Below are 15,113 nucleotides of genomic sequence, written 5' to 3' on the forward strand. Positions count from 1 at the left end.
CTGTCCAAGTCTGGGAGTGTTCGCTGACATCTCGCTGAGTGCTCGCCTAGCGAGCACTTCGCTACCTCACTCGCCTAGCGAGCTTGCTGATGTTTGCAATCTTTCTTGGTTCATTTGCCATCTTTCTTGTGCCTTCGTTTTCTACTCTTTCATGCCTAATTCCTGCACAATAACACACAAATTAAAGGTACCAAGATCATTTTGCATTATATTGCAAATCAACAAAAGCAAGGGCGGTTTCAAACACTTTTTCGACAAAAAGGAGTGAAAGATGCCCACATTTGATAGCTCAAATAAGCACTCTTGGGCATCTAACAAGAACCACTTGTGTGGGCTTCAAGCTAAAAAGCCCACTTAAGTGTATGTGGCCCATATCTTATAATATGCCAAATTCACTTAAGTGCGTGGTACCTTACCATATTTCGTATTCTACTTAAGTACACAATACCTTACGATATTCTACAATTCACTTAAGTGCACCGTACCTTACGGTGTTCCTTAGTTACTCTATCTCTCATCAATCCGTCCTTTGTGTGTGACCCTGTAGGTTTTCGCGGCATTGGCAATTATATTAAATCACGTATTTAACATAATAAACAGGGAGCGGTATCTAGCAACATATCACTGCTACCCAAGACACGAAAATATCATGTGATCTGACAAATCCTTCTGTGATAATACTAATGTGCACAATTACCCTTTTGCCCTTATGTCTATATTGAACACAAGGCATAGACCGTGTCATCCTTGTCCAGTTCAATATTGGGCCCATAGACATTTATCCTGTTACGCAGGATGGGCAAATTCCATCTAGGTCACTCATGTCCCTTAGCATGCTTCGTCGAGTACCCATCAACTGTCTTTATGGTCATCCAATTACGGACAACGTTTGATCAGCAATAAGGCACTCGACTCTACATATAGGGTCCATAGTGGTTTCAGGTCGAAGGGTGGTATACACCATTATCACCATGAGAATAACTTATGACACTTTGCGTAACATTATATATAGTATTCTCATAGCAGGTCAATCCAGTATAAATATTACTCTTAATATTCATACCTATGTTTAAGACTTGATAACTCCTTATCCATGATCCATGAGATGTGATCATCAGTCTATAAACATAATAGTCTTCATGCTTTAATGTTATCCCACTTCACAATAAAGCTCGACTACGGATACTTTAAGAATAGTGTCCTTATGTTTAATGTGATCTCATGATTAAGTCATACTTGATACATTAAACGGACTAGCTATTCTAGGGACTTTATTAAACAAACATAATAAAGAAAAAGCCTTTTATTATTGTAGATGTTTTTGATTGGCTGCATTTTGTGTCAAAACACTAACTGTACTCTGATATCTGGACTGATGTCATGACATGCTTGAGTAGTATGCTGCAGGATTAGCTAATACAGGATTTACTGAATGTCAAACTGAATGTTATGACATTCATTCCTGGCAACAGATACTGAACTATAACAGACTGTTTTTCAGGTTGTTTTTCTGTTATAGTTCAGTATTTATTTCAGGCTGTTTTTCAGGAGAATAACAGACCTAGCATATAGCCTATTGTCTGAATGTCAAACTGAATGTTATGACATTCATCCCTGACAGCAGATACTGAATTATAGGCCAGTTGGTTTCTTTCTGGTATAGTTCAGTATTTAATTCAGGCTGTTGTTTCAGGAAACTAACAGCAAAGCTAGAATTAAGAAACCTAGCATATTGCCTATGTTCTGGACGTCAAACTGAATGTTATGACATTCATTCCTGACAACATATGCTAAAGTGTAGGCTAGTTAGTTTTTCTGTTTTCAGTATTTATCATCATATTTCACTGCTGTATTTTATTTATGTCTTGTATTAGATTTTACTTGTGAGCCAAGCAATTATCACCTAGATGATTGCATTGGACTAGGGTGTTCATTGAGTTGTAATTGTTGTGTCACTCTAAGCTTTTAAGCGTGAGTGCTGTGTTTCTTGATTAAAGCTGTTAAGCACAATCAAGAGTTGTTTGAAGTATAACTTCGTCATTAACTTTAAACTAATTAAAGGTTGTAATCACTGTGGTGATTGAGGGGGAGTGAGTAGGAACTCTGGTCTTAGTTTAGATTGAAATTGCATTGGATAGGTCTTAAGTGATAGGATTAAACAGTTGGTTTAAGTCCTGAATTAATACTGCTTATAGTGGATTTCCTCCCTGGCTTGGTAGCCCCCAGACGTAGGTGTGTTTGTCACCGAACTGGGTAAACAACTCTTTGTGTTATTTACTGTCCTTTACATTTACCTTCTGTATACATTCCTGTCTGCGCAGAATTGGATGTCATAACATCCAGTGTGACATCGATAGTCTGTTACTAGAAATTCAATTGGCATCAGAGCAGGCACCCTGCCTGTTAATTTCTGGGTGAGATCTAGGGACGTTACTTTCTAGTACCATGGACAAGGATGTAGGATTCTCAAATAGACCACCCATGCTGGATGGTTCTAACTATGATGACTGGAAACCTCGTATGATAGCCTTCTTGGGTCTCTGGATAGCAAGGTCTGGAGAGCTATCAACAAAGGATGGGAACATCCAACGAAGACAGGTAAAGATGGAATCATTATGCAAATTCCTGAAGAAGAGTGGGACAAAGAGCAAGAGGCATTAGCCCTTGGAAACTCTAAGGCCTTGAATGCACTGTTCAATGGGATAAATAAGAACATCTTCAGACTGGTGCATCACTGTGAGCTGGCTAAAGAAGTTTGGGATACTCTCAAAACAACTCATGAAGGTACCTCCAAGGTAAGGATGTCTAAACTCCAGATGTTGACTACCAAGTTTGGAAATCTGAGGATGAAAGAGGATGAGACTATTCATGACTTCCACATGAATGTTCTTGAAATTGCCAACACTTTTGGTGGCTTAGGAGAGAAAATGTCTGAAGAAAAACTTATAAGAAATATTCTCAGATCATTGCCCAAGAGATTTGCCATGATGGTTACTGCTATAGAAGAGGCTCAAGATATCTGCAATATGAAGGTTGATGAGCTTATTGGTTCTCTCCAAACTTTTGAAATGGGCTTGTGTGAGAATGTTGACAAGAAAAATAAAAGCATAGCCCTTGTATCAAATACTGAAGAGGATTTAGAAGAAGGAAATATTGGAGGTGATGAAAGCATATCAGAAGCTATAGCCATGCTTGGAAGACAGTTCAACAAGTTCATAAAGAAGATTGATCAAAAAGGTAGACCCAATGTCAAGAACATTTCGTCCGACATCAGTAAAAGATCAACATCTGAAGAAAAGTTCAACCAAGGCAAGGGAATCCAGTGTCATGGATGTGAAGGTTTTGGACACATTGGAGCTGAATGTCCTACGTTCCTCAAGATGCAAAAGAAGGGACTATCTGTCACCTGGTCTGAAGCAGACTCTGAGAGTGAATCTGAAGGAGAATATGCTAAACATGTCACTGCACTAACTTGTGTTTATGCCTTTGATGATGACTCAAGTGGAGATGAACTTACACTTGATGAACTTGCTGCTTCATATAAAGAGCTATGTGTTAAAAGTGCAGAAGTGTGTATACAAGGAGAAAAGCAGAAGAAACTCATCAAGGAGCTGGAAGCTGAGAAGAAGAAGTGTAACACCCCGATAAAAATAAGATAATTATTTAATTTAAGTTAATAATATATTTATTAATTTAATTAAATAATTGGAATATTATTGGAATTATTATTATTATTGGAATAATATAAATTGGAATAATAAAGTTGGAATATATATATATAAAGAGTGCCATTTGGTAAAAAGGGTTTTTTTCACGTGAAAACCAGAGAAGCGACAGAAAGTGAGAAAAGGGCAAAGAGGAAGAGCAGGAGAAGAAGGTTGACGAAGGAAGAGCTTGAAGCTAAAGGGTTTGCCGGATTAACTCAGGTAAGGGGGGTTTATCGTCGTTTAATGGGTATTATGGGTTAACATGTAATGGGTAGTGATAAGCCATTGATTTGACCCTAATTGGGATGTTGAATGCTGAAAAATTGAGATGAATAAGTTATGTTAAAGCTGAAATTGAATCTGTAATTGGATGAGTCTTGATTTTCCGAAAGTGTAGCTTTTTACGGAATTGGAATCGGAGGTCCGGAAGTCCTCCAACGGCGGAAAATGCGGAGAATTCTGCATTCTGCTTCGTGTTAGCGCAGGAACAGCTTTCTGTCTTGCGTTAACCGGTTAACCCAGGGTGTTAACCGGTTAACACTGTTATGAATTGTGAAGTATTGTTGTCTGTCTTGCGTTAACCGGTTAACCCAGGGTGTTAACCGGTTAACACTGTTGTGAATTGCCAGGAAGCGTGTTCTGTGTTGCGTTAACCGGTTAACCCAGGGCGTTAACCGGTTAACACTGTGTGAAAAGTGAAAATTTTATATTTAAATGTGGTGTGCATGTTTGATGTTTGGCCTATATTGGCGTATGATATAATAGGGATCAATTCCCGTTGTTTTGAGCGGTAGGGGTATTAGTAGAGCGTGCTAATACTGTGATTGATTATGTGGCATGATATGATTATGTGATAAATATGCGGATGATGTATGATTGTATGCATAATGCTGTGGATGTATCTATTATGTATGCAATTGTGAATGGACTGTTTATGGCTTAGAGTGTGAGCATATGTCCATTGTGGATGATTGTTGATGTTTGCATGACTAAGTGATTTAGCTTGCATATTGTGGCCTTTATGGTGGTAGCTAATTCCCATGGTGAGGAATTAGTGAGTGAGTTATTGTGGATTGTTGTTGATGTTTGCATGCTAGGTGATTTAGCGTGCATAGCATAGCCCTTGGGGTGGTAGCTAATTCCCATGGTGAGGAATTAGTGATGTGAGTCACTAGGTCTCAAATGAGTGGGACTAGTGAGCTTGGTAGCCGTATCTGGATTTGATCGGTGAGGTTGAACTATATGTTCACGAATAGTCGGTACCGCATGCATGGAGTCTCATTGCATAATGTATGTATGGCGTATAATATGAATGGATGTATTCCAATATTATATGTGTGTTTTGGTGTTTGTGTTGAGTATGATTATGAGTTGATGTTGCCGTTGCTGAATGTGTGATCTGATTAGGGTGATGATATGTGTTAAATTACTTAGCATTACATGATATTTTATAATGCTTATTATATCGATTGAGGAACTCACCCTTACAACTATGTTTTCAGGTAACGAGCAGTGATTGAGTAGAAGCTAGTGATTGAAGTCTAGCGTAGTTCATTCGTGAGTCATGCTCTGGTAGATGTAACATCGGGACGGGATGTGGAGGCAAGGTCTTTGCTTTATCAGTTTCTGAGACTTCTGCAGATGATCGTTTGATCCGAGGTACGTGTTATATTAATGGCTTTCCTCTTGTAGCTATTATTGACACAGGTGCGACTCATTCCTTTATATCGTTGGATTGTGCTGTGAAACTTAAATTAGAGATATCTGAGATGCATGGGGGTATGGTGATTGATACTCCTGCAAAGGGTTCAGTGACTACTACTTCAGTTTGTTTAAATTGCCCTTTGAGTATTTTTGGTAGAGACTTTGGAATGGACCTTGTGTGTCTTCCACTAGTGCAGATTGATGTTATCCTGGGTATGAACTGGTTGGTGTTTAACCGAGTTTATATCAACTATTTTGATAAGACTGTGATCTTTCCTGAGATTGAGGAAGGAAAGAGTTTGTTTCTATCAGCAAGGCAGGTGGATGAGGCAGTAGCAGATGGGGCAGAATTGTTTATGCTGTTAGCGACTTTGGAAGCTAAAGATAAACTGGTAATTTGCGATCTAGCCGTGGTGTGTGATTTTCCTGATGTGTTTCCTGAAGAAGTGAATGAATTACCGCCAGAGCGTGAAGTTGAGTTCTCGATTGATTTGGTACCTGGTACTAGGCCGATATCGATGGCTCCGTACCGTATGTCTGCTGTTGAGTTAACTGAATTGAAGAGTCAGTTGGAAGATCTGTTGGATAAGAAATTTATTCGTCCGAGTGTGTCACCGTGGAGTGCACCAGTGTTATTGGTTAAGAAGAAAGAAGGTACTATGAGGTTGTGTGTGGACTATAGGCAACTGAATAAAGTGACGATCAAGAATCGGTATCCTTTGCCGAGGATTGATGATTTGATGGATCAGTTGGTTGGTGCGAGTGTGTTCAGCAAAATAGATTTGAGATCGGGGTATCATCAGATACGTGTGAAAACTAAGGATATTCAGAAGACTGCTTTCAGAACAAGGTATGGACATTATGAGTATTCTGTAATGCCTTTTGGTGTGACTAATGCGCCTGGAGTATTTATGGAGTATATGAATAGGATTTTCCATCCGTACCTAGACAAGTTTGTTGTGGTGTTTATTGACGATATTTTGGTGTATTCGAAATCTGAAGAAGAGCATGTTGAACATTTGAGAGTGGTTTTAGGAGTTCTACGAGAAAAGAAGTTATTTGCTAAACTGTCCAAGTGTGAATTTTGGTTAGAAGAGGTTAGTTTTCTTGGTCATGTGGTTTCAAGAGGTGGTGTTGCTGTTGATCCTTCTAAGATAGAAGCGGTATCTAAGTGGGAAGCTCCGAAGTCAGTTTCTGAGATAAGGAGTTTTCTGGGACTTGCAGGTTATTATAGGAAATTCATTGAGGGATTTTCTAAGTTGGCGTTACCGTTGACGATGTTGACTAGAAAGGGGCAAGCGTTTGTTTGGGACTCAAAATGTGAAGAAGGTTTCCAAGAGTTAAAGAGAAGGTTAACTACTGCTCCTATTCTGATATTACCGAGTCCATCGGAACCATTTGAGGTTTACTGTGATGCTTCATTGTTGGGTTTGGGTGGTGTTTTGATGCAGAATAAGCAGGTTGTAGCTTATGCTTCGAGGCAACTGAAGGTTCATGAGAGGAACTATCCAACACACGATTTAGAGTTGGCAGCTGTGGTATTTGTTCTGAAGTTATGGAGGCATTACTTGTACGGGTCAAGATTTGAGGTTTTCAGTGACCATAAAAGTTTAAAGTATTTGTTTGATCAGAAAGAGCTGAATATGAGACAGAGGAGATGGTTAGAGTTTCTGAAGGATTATGACTTTGGTTTAAATTACCATCCGGGTAAAGCAAACGTAGTGGCTGATGCATTGAGTCGGAAATCATTGCATATGTCTATGTTAATGGTTAAGGAATTGGATTTAATTGAGCAGTTTAGAGACTTGAGTTTGGTGTGTGAGAGTACTCACAATAGTGTTAAATTGGGAATGTTGAAGTTAACGAGTGGTATTCTGGATGAGATTAGAGAGGGTCAGAAACCCGATATGCTTTTGGTTGATAAGTTGACTCTAGTGAATCAAGGTCAAGGTGGTGAATTCAGAGTTGATGAGAATGGTGTTTTGAAATTTGGTAATCGGGTGTGTATTCCGGATGTTACCGAACTTAAGAAGAGTATTCTTGAGGAAGGACATCGTAGTGGCCTGAGTATTCATCCTGGGGCTACGAAGATGTATCATGATTTGAAAAAGTTATTTTGGTGGCCGGGAATGAAAAGAGAAATTGCGAGTTTTGTTTATTCTTGTTTGACTTGTCAGAAGTCAAAGATTGAGCATCAGAAGCCGTCTGGGCTAATGCAACCGTTGGCTATTCCAGAGTGGAAGTGGGATAGTATCAGTATGGATTTTGTTTCTGGTTTACCGAGGACAATTAAGAATTTTGAAGCTATTTGGGTGATTGTTGACAGGTTGACAAAATCGGCTCATTTCATTCCGATCAGAATGGATTATCCGTTAGAGAGATTAGCCGAGTTGTATATTGAGAAAATTGTAAGTTTGCATGGTATTCCGTCGAGTATTGTTTCGGACAGAGATCCTAGATTTACATCGAAGTTCTGGGAAGGTTTGCAGAGGGCTTTGGGAACTAAGCTGAGATTGAGTTCCGCATATCATCCGCAGACTGATGGTCAGACTGAGAGGACGATTCAGTCACTGGAGGATCTTTTGAGGGCTTGTGTTTTGGAAAAGGGAGGTGCTTGGGATAGTTATTTACCTTTGATTGAGTTTACCTACAACAATAGTTTTCATTCGAGCATTGGTATGGCACCGTTTGAAGCTTTGTATGGTAGGAGATGTCGGACACCTTTATGTTGGTATGAGTCCGGTGAGAGTGCTGTGGTTGGACCGGAGATTGTTCAACAAATTACGGAAAAGATTAAGATGATTCAGGAGAAGATGAGGATTGCTCGAAGTCGTCAGAAGAGTTATCACGACAAGAGGAGGAAGTCACTTGAGTTTCAAGAGGGAGATCATGTGTTTCTTCGTGTTACTCCGATAACTGGGGTTGGTCGAGCTTTGAAGTCGAAGAAGTTGACACCTCGATTTATTGGTCCTTATCAGATTTTGGAGAGGATAGGGGAGGTAGCCTATCGTATCGCTTTACCGTCGTCACTTGCGAATTTGCATGAGGTTTTTCATGTGTCTCAGTTGAGGAGGTACATTCCTGATCCGTCGCATGTAGTCCAAGTAGATGATGTACAAGTGAGAGATAACCTGACTGTTGAAACATCACCTATGAGGATCGAGGATCGAGAGTTGAAGCAGTTGTGGGATAAAGAGATTGCTTTGGTAAAGGTAGCTTGGGGAGGACCAGCAGGTGGCAATGTGACTTGGGAACTTGAGAGTCAGATGAAGGAGTCTTATCCGGAGTTATTCGCTTGAGGTATGTTTTCGAGGACGAAAACTCTTTTAGTGGGGGAGAGTTGTAACACCCCGATAAAAATAAGATAATTATTTAATTTAAGTTAATAATATATTTATTAATTTAATTAAATAATTGGAATATTATTGGAATTATTATTATTATTGGAATAATATAAATTGGAATAATAAAGTTGGAATATATATATAAAGAGTGCCATTTGGTAAAAAGGGTTTTTTTCACGTGAAAACCAGAGAAGCGACAGAAAGTGAGAAAAGGGCAAAGAGGAAGAGCAGGAGAAGAAGGTTGAAGAAGGAAGAGCTTGAAGCTAAAGGGTTTGCCGGATTAACTCAGGTAAGGGGGGTTTATCGTCGTTTAATGGGTATTATGGGTTAACATGTAATGGGTAGTGATAAGCCATTGATTTGACCCTAATTGGGATGTTGAATGCTGAAAAATTGAGATGAATAAGTTATGTTAAAGCTGAAATTGAATCTGTAATTGGATGAGTCTTGATTTTCCGAAAGTGTAGCTTTTTACGGAATTGGAATCGGAGGTCCGGAAGTCCTCCAACGGCGGAAAATGCGGAGAATTCTGCATTCTGCTTCGTGTTAGCGCAGGAACAGCTTTCTGTCTTGCGTTAACCGGTTAACCCAGGGTGTTAACCGGTTAACACTGTTATGAATTATGAAATATTGCTGTCTGTCTTGCGTTAACCGGTTAACCCAGGGTGTTAACCGGTTAACACTGTTGTGAATTGCCAGGAAGCGTGTTCTGTGTTGCGTTAACCGGTTAACCCAGGGCGTTAACCGGTTAACACTGTGTGAAAAGTGAAAATTTTATATTTAAATGTGGTGTGCATGTTTGATGTTTGGCCTATATTGGCGTATGATATAATAGGGATCAATTCCCGTTGTTTTGAGCGGTAGGGGTATTAGTAGAGCGTGCTAATACTGTGATTGATTATGTGGCATGATATGATTATGTGATAAATATGCGGATGATGTATGATTGTATGCATAATGTTGTGGATGTATCTATTATGTATGCAATTGTGAATGGACTGTTTATGGCTTAGAGTGTGAGCATATGTCCATTGTGGATGATTGTTGATGTTTGCATGACTAAGTGATTTAGCTTGCATATTGTGGCCTTTATGGTGGTAGCTAATTCCCATGGTGAGGAATTAGTGAGTGAGTTATTGTGGATTGTTGTTGATGTTTGCATGCTAGGTGATTTAGCGTGCATAGCATAGCCCTTGGGGTGGTAGCTAATTCCCATGGTGAGGAATTAGTGATGTGAGTCACTAGGTCTCAAATGAGTGGGACTAGTGAGCTTGGTAGCCGTATCTGGATTTGATCGGTGAGGTTGAACTATATGTTCACGAATAGTCGGTACCGCATGCATGGAGTCTCATTGCATAATGTATGTATGGCGTATAATATGAATGGATGTATTCCAATATTATATGTGTGTTTTGGTGTTTGTGTTGAGTATGATTATGAGTTGATGTTGCCGTTGCTGAATGTGTGATCTGATTAGGGTGATGATATGTGTTAAATTACTTAGCATTACATGATATTTTATAATGCTTATTATATCGATTGAGGAACTCATCCTTACAACTATGTTTTCAGGTAACGAGCAGTGATTGAGTAGAAGCTAGTGATTGAAGTCTAGCGTAGTTCATTAGTGAGTCATGCTCTGGTAGATGTAACATCGGGACGGGATGTTTTACTTTGTTTCATTTTGGTTGTTGAACAGTTTTACATGTGATGTGGTTACATGGTTTGCATGATTGATTTGATCTTTATCCGCTGCGTATTGTGTAATGTTTTATTTTGATAAATAAATGAGCATGACGAATTATTTTGAGGAATGGTGTGAAGTGTCAGTGTGACACCCTTAAATGCATATCTACTCTGATTTATATTTTGTTGAATTAATTAATTATTGGGGTATTTTAGAAGGGTGTTACAAGAAGCATCTGACAGTCATAGATTGTCTAAATGGTGAGATAGCCTTGCTGATATCTAAGCTAGATCAAATGACAAAATCCATCAGAATGCTGAATAAAGGAACTGACACTTTGGAAGAGATTCTAAAGGTGGGACAGAAATCAGGAACCATGTCTGGTTTAGGCTTTGTTAAGAAATCCTCAACTGAACTCAAAAGTTCAAAGGCTGAAGTTCAGAAAATCAAGCAGAAGTCACAACCAATGTCACAACATCAGGGAAACAGGAGGAGTAACCATCATAAGAAGAAATTTCAAAGATGGAGATGTCACTACTGTGGTAGATTTGGTCACATAAAACCCTTCTGTTACAGGTTGTATGGTTATCCTAACCAGACCCCTCAAGTCAGACCTAAGCAGAAGGCATCTAAGCATAATGCCCCCATCAAGAAACAACAATGGGTTGCTAGATTAGCTCACACAGCTCTAAGGGCATCTACCAGAGAAGACTGGTATTTTGATAGTGGTTGCTCAAGACATATGACTGGTATGGAGAACTTATTGGTGGACATACAACCTCATACTACCAGTTATGTGACCTTTGGTGATGGAGCTAAAGGAAAAATCAAAGGTGTTGGTAAGCTGGACAGTCCTGGAGTTCCAGAACTGAATAATGTGTTGTTAGTAAAAGGACTAACTGCTAATCTCATCATCATAAGCCAGCTATGTGATCAAGGTTTCTATGTTCAGTTCACTAAGGAAGTATGTGTTGTGACGAATGGAGATAATCAGGAAGTTATGAGAGGATCCAGATCCAAAGATAACGGCTATCTATGGGAACCTAAAGTCTCAAACTACTCCTCAATATGCTCCTTAGCCAAGGAAGAACAGGAGGTGAAGTTGTGGCATAGAACACTTGAGCATCTTCATTTAAGAGGAATGAAGAAGATCATATCCAAGGAAGTAGTTAGAGGAATCCCAAAGCTGCTTATGGATGAAGGAAAAGTCTGTGGAGAATGTCATGTTGGCAAGCAAACCAAGATGTCGCATCCTAAGCTTGGACATCCTACAACATCCAAAACTCTGGAACTTTTGCACATGGACTTAATGGGACCTATGCAGATTGAAAGTCATGAGTTGGCCTCACCTATTATCCCTCAGCAAAATGGTGTAGTTGAAAGGAAGAAACCGAACTGTGTATCATTAGCCACTACAGAAGTTGAGTACATAGCAGCTGGTAGCAGTTATTCTCAACTGGTAGGGATGAAAAAGATGCTGACTGAGTCCAATGTCACTCAGAATGTCATGACATTGGTCTGTGACAATCTCAGTGCCATCAACACTTCAAAGAATCCTACCCAACACAGTAGGACCAAACTTATTGACATTAGACATCACTTCATAAGAGATCTGGTAGAAGACAAAGTGATTACCTTGGAACTTGTGGCAACTGCATTACAACTTGCTGACATATTTACAAAGGCTTTGGATGCTACTCAGTTTGAAAATTTAAGGGGCAAGTTGGGAATATGTCTTTCTGAGGAATTATAGCAACTAAGGATGTTAGGAATTTACTATTTAATATTTCAAATTATTAAACAATTGAAAGTGTGCTCTGATTGGTCAACAGATAATAGTTATGTCACTTGCAACAAGTGTTATGAGATGTTGGTAAAGGAAGTTATTGTTAATTTGTCTGAAGTGTGTTGTGGCAAAAGATGTGGTGTTGATGGTTGGAAGCTAGCAGTCCTCATTGATGCCTGTTTGTAATTTTTTTTGGGCTCTTAATGAGTTCCTTGGATTTGTTCATTATCTCAGCTATCACAACTGTGTATGATGATGGTTTGTACTGCTTAACTATTATGTTTTAACATGTTTAATGTTATAACATCTGTCCTAACATTCTCTAATAGACTAATTGACATTTATTTTGTCTAATTGGTCACCTTTGGTCAATTTTGACTAAAAAGGGGGAGAAGTGTTGATACGTGTTGATGAGGAATGTGGAAGCAATTGTGTGTGTAGCTGAACTGAAGGACAGCTATTATTGAAGGAAGTGCACAGGTGTTAAAACAAGAATTTTGTTTTGTTTACAGATGTTAAAGAGGATGTCTGATATGGTGCACAGGTGTTGATGTTGAAGCAGATGGCAGAATGACATTCTGGCTGGTACAGGTGTTGTAGTTACAGTAGCTGTTGTTCTGTTTACAGATGTCAAAGAGGATGTCTGATATGGTGCACAGGTGTTGATGTTGAAGCAGATGTCAGAATGACATTCTGGCTGGTACAGGTGCTGTTATTTGATGTATGCACAGATTTAGGGGGAGGAGAAGTACCATTGTGCATGTGTGTATTACTAGGAACTATAAAGCTAGTAATTGTGTTGCTTCTGCTGTTGTTTAAACTACTGTTATGTTGTTTAACTGCTGATAGTTTACCTTGTGAACAAAAAGGACAGATATATGTGTTAGCCAAAATTTTAGTGTTGGCAGCAATTTTGATAAAACAAAGAGTGTTCACAAGATGTTATGTGTGATGTCTTAACATAAGATATCCTATGTACCTGCTGGAGTTCAAGAACATGTTCATGCACGATTCTTTCAAGATGTCATACACAAAGTCATGGCATCTGATATGGTTGTACCTGCTGGAAGTTATAAAAGGAATTATGGAGTTATGCAGGATTTTTCCAGGATGTCAGACCCGGTGTGTCATACCCCAAAATTTGCCAATTAATCTTGCAAAACATCTCTCGAAGCACTCCAACTTATTCTGCAAGGCACTGACCTTAAAGGAACAAAAGCCCAGCTCACAACAGACCCAATCCACAAAAAGGCCCAAACTAGCTTGCTCGCTAGGCGAGCAACTCCTTCGCCTAGCGAAGCTTGCGATATATCAGAATTCTCGGGCTTCATTCTGAGCCCATTAGGTCACCACAATCACTATAAATACCGACACTTCAGTCACGAAAAGGGACAGAGGAGGACAGACGAAGACGGACGGAAACCCTGGCATAGAAACCCTGGAGACTAACTCAGAGAATTCCGAGTAAAGAAACCCTGAAGGCCGCTCATCCGCACCGAAGTTACTTCCGCCCAACTCCATCCGATACCAAGGGTGGTCAGTCCCTTCAACATCGCAGCTCAGTTGCAAACAGGTTTGCGCATCACTACTGTTTTATGCTTTTAATCGGTAATCTCTACATACATAAGGCATCATGATTAAATTTCCGGATATGTAATTTGATTTCACATGTGAATTTAAGTATGCCTGAATATCCTGAATGTCTGTCCATGCTATTCCTGTAATTAAATGCCATAAAGTTCAGGGTTCCGGAGATCATGCTGTTATCAAACTCAAAACCCATAGCCGCTCGCTAGCACATCGCTAAGCGAGCCTGTAGCGAGCACTCGCTAAGCCTTCGCTAGGCGAAGCAGGAGCGAACGGGACAGTGGCTGTTTTGTTTCTTTTCTGTTCTGCCTTATGCTTATCTAATCAAGATCTATTATAATTCTGCATTATTTGGCCTGACCTTATGACTGTTGTGTTTATTTTGTGGTGCAATTTTCAATTGTACTTTATCTCGATGTTCTAACCCGTGTGCTGAATTGTGTAAAGGCTTACATATTCCCGAAGAAACGGCCGGCTAGGTATTCCACTTTATTTGTGGGATACCCTTATGGAGATGGATTCTGAATTACTTAATTTTAATGTGGAGATTCATCCTAATTGCCTAATTAATTTTAATGTGGAGATTCATCCTAATTACCTAATTAATATGGACCTAATTATAACTATCTAATCGATTGCAAAATATTGCCTTTGAATATGTGATCTTGGACCTCTCTTTGTTGCCTTACGGTATTACGGTCATGTCCCGCGAATGTGGGGATACCCTTAGCCAAGACCCTTCGATTAAATCATCATGTCCCTCTAAAATAAATCATAGCCCCTCGGATGTTGCCTTCGAATATATGATTTGGTCCCTCGATGACCCTTCGGTGTAGCCTACGGTTAAATGATGATAGTCCCTTCGAATGCTAAGGTATCCTTACAACCGTTGCTTTCAATGACCAATCGATGACCCTACGATGACCCTTTTACATCCAAAGGATAAAACTACTTATTTCTCAATAATAAGGACGGTTTTACCCTCACAAGGATAGGAAATGCCCATCAAGACCTTGGGTAGGTATAACCCTTAATTGCTTACTCACAATTTAAAAATACTTTTCACACTTCACAAATACTAGAAAATCACCACTTGGTATACATTCATACTAGAATCATTACTGAGTTATATTTTTCTAAACCATTTTCAAAACTAAACGAGATAACCACTTTGTATACATTCATACGAGAATCATTACAAAGTTAAATTCTCTTTTTCAAAACATTTTCTAAACAATTCACGAACACTTTTTCAGACAAGAAAAATAATATAAGTGATCAAGCAATTAAGAGCCCAT

The sequence above is a fragment of the Lathyrus oleraceus genome, chromosome 7 (genome assembly GCF_024323335.1).
Source record: "Lathyrus oleraceus cultivar Zhongwan6 chromosome 7, CAAS_Psat_ZW6_1.0, whole genome shotgun sequence".
In the NCBI taxonomy this organism is placed as follows: Eukaryota; Viridiplantae; Streptophyta; class Magnoliopsida; order Fabales; family Fabaceae; genus Lathyrus; species Lathyrus oleraceus.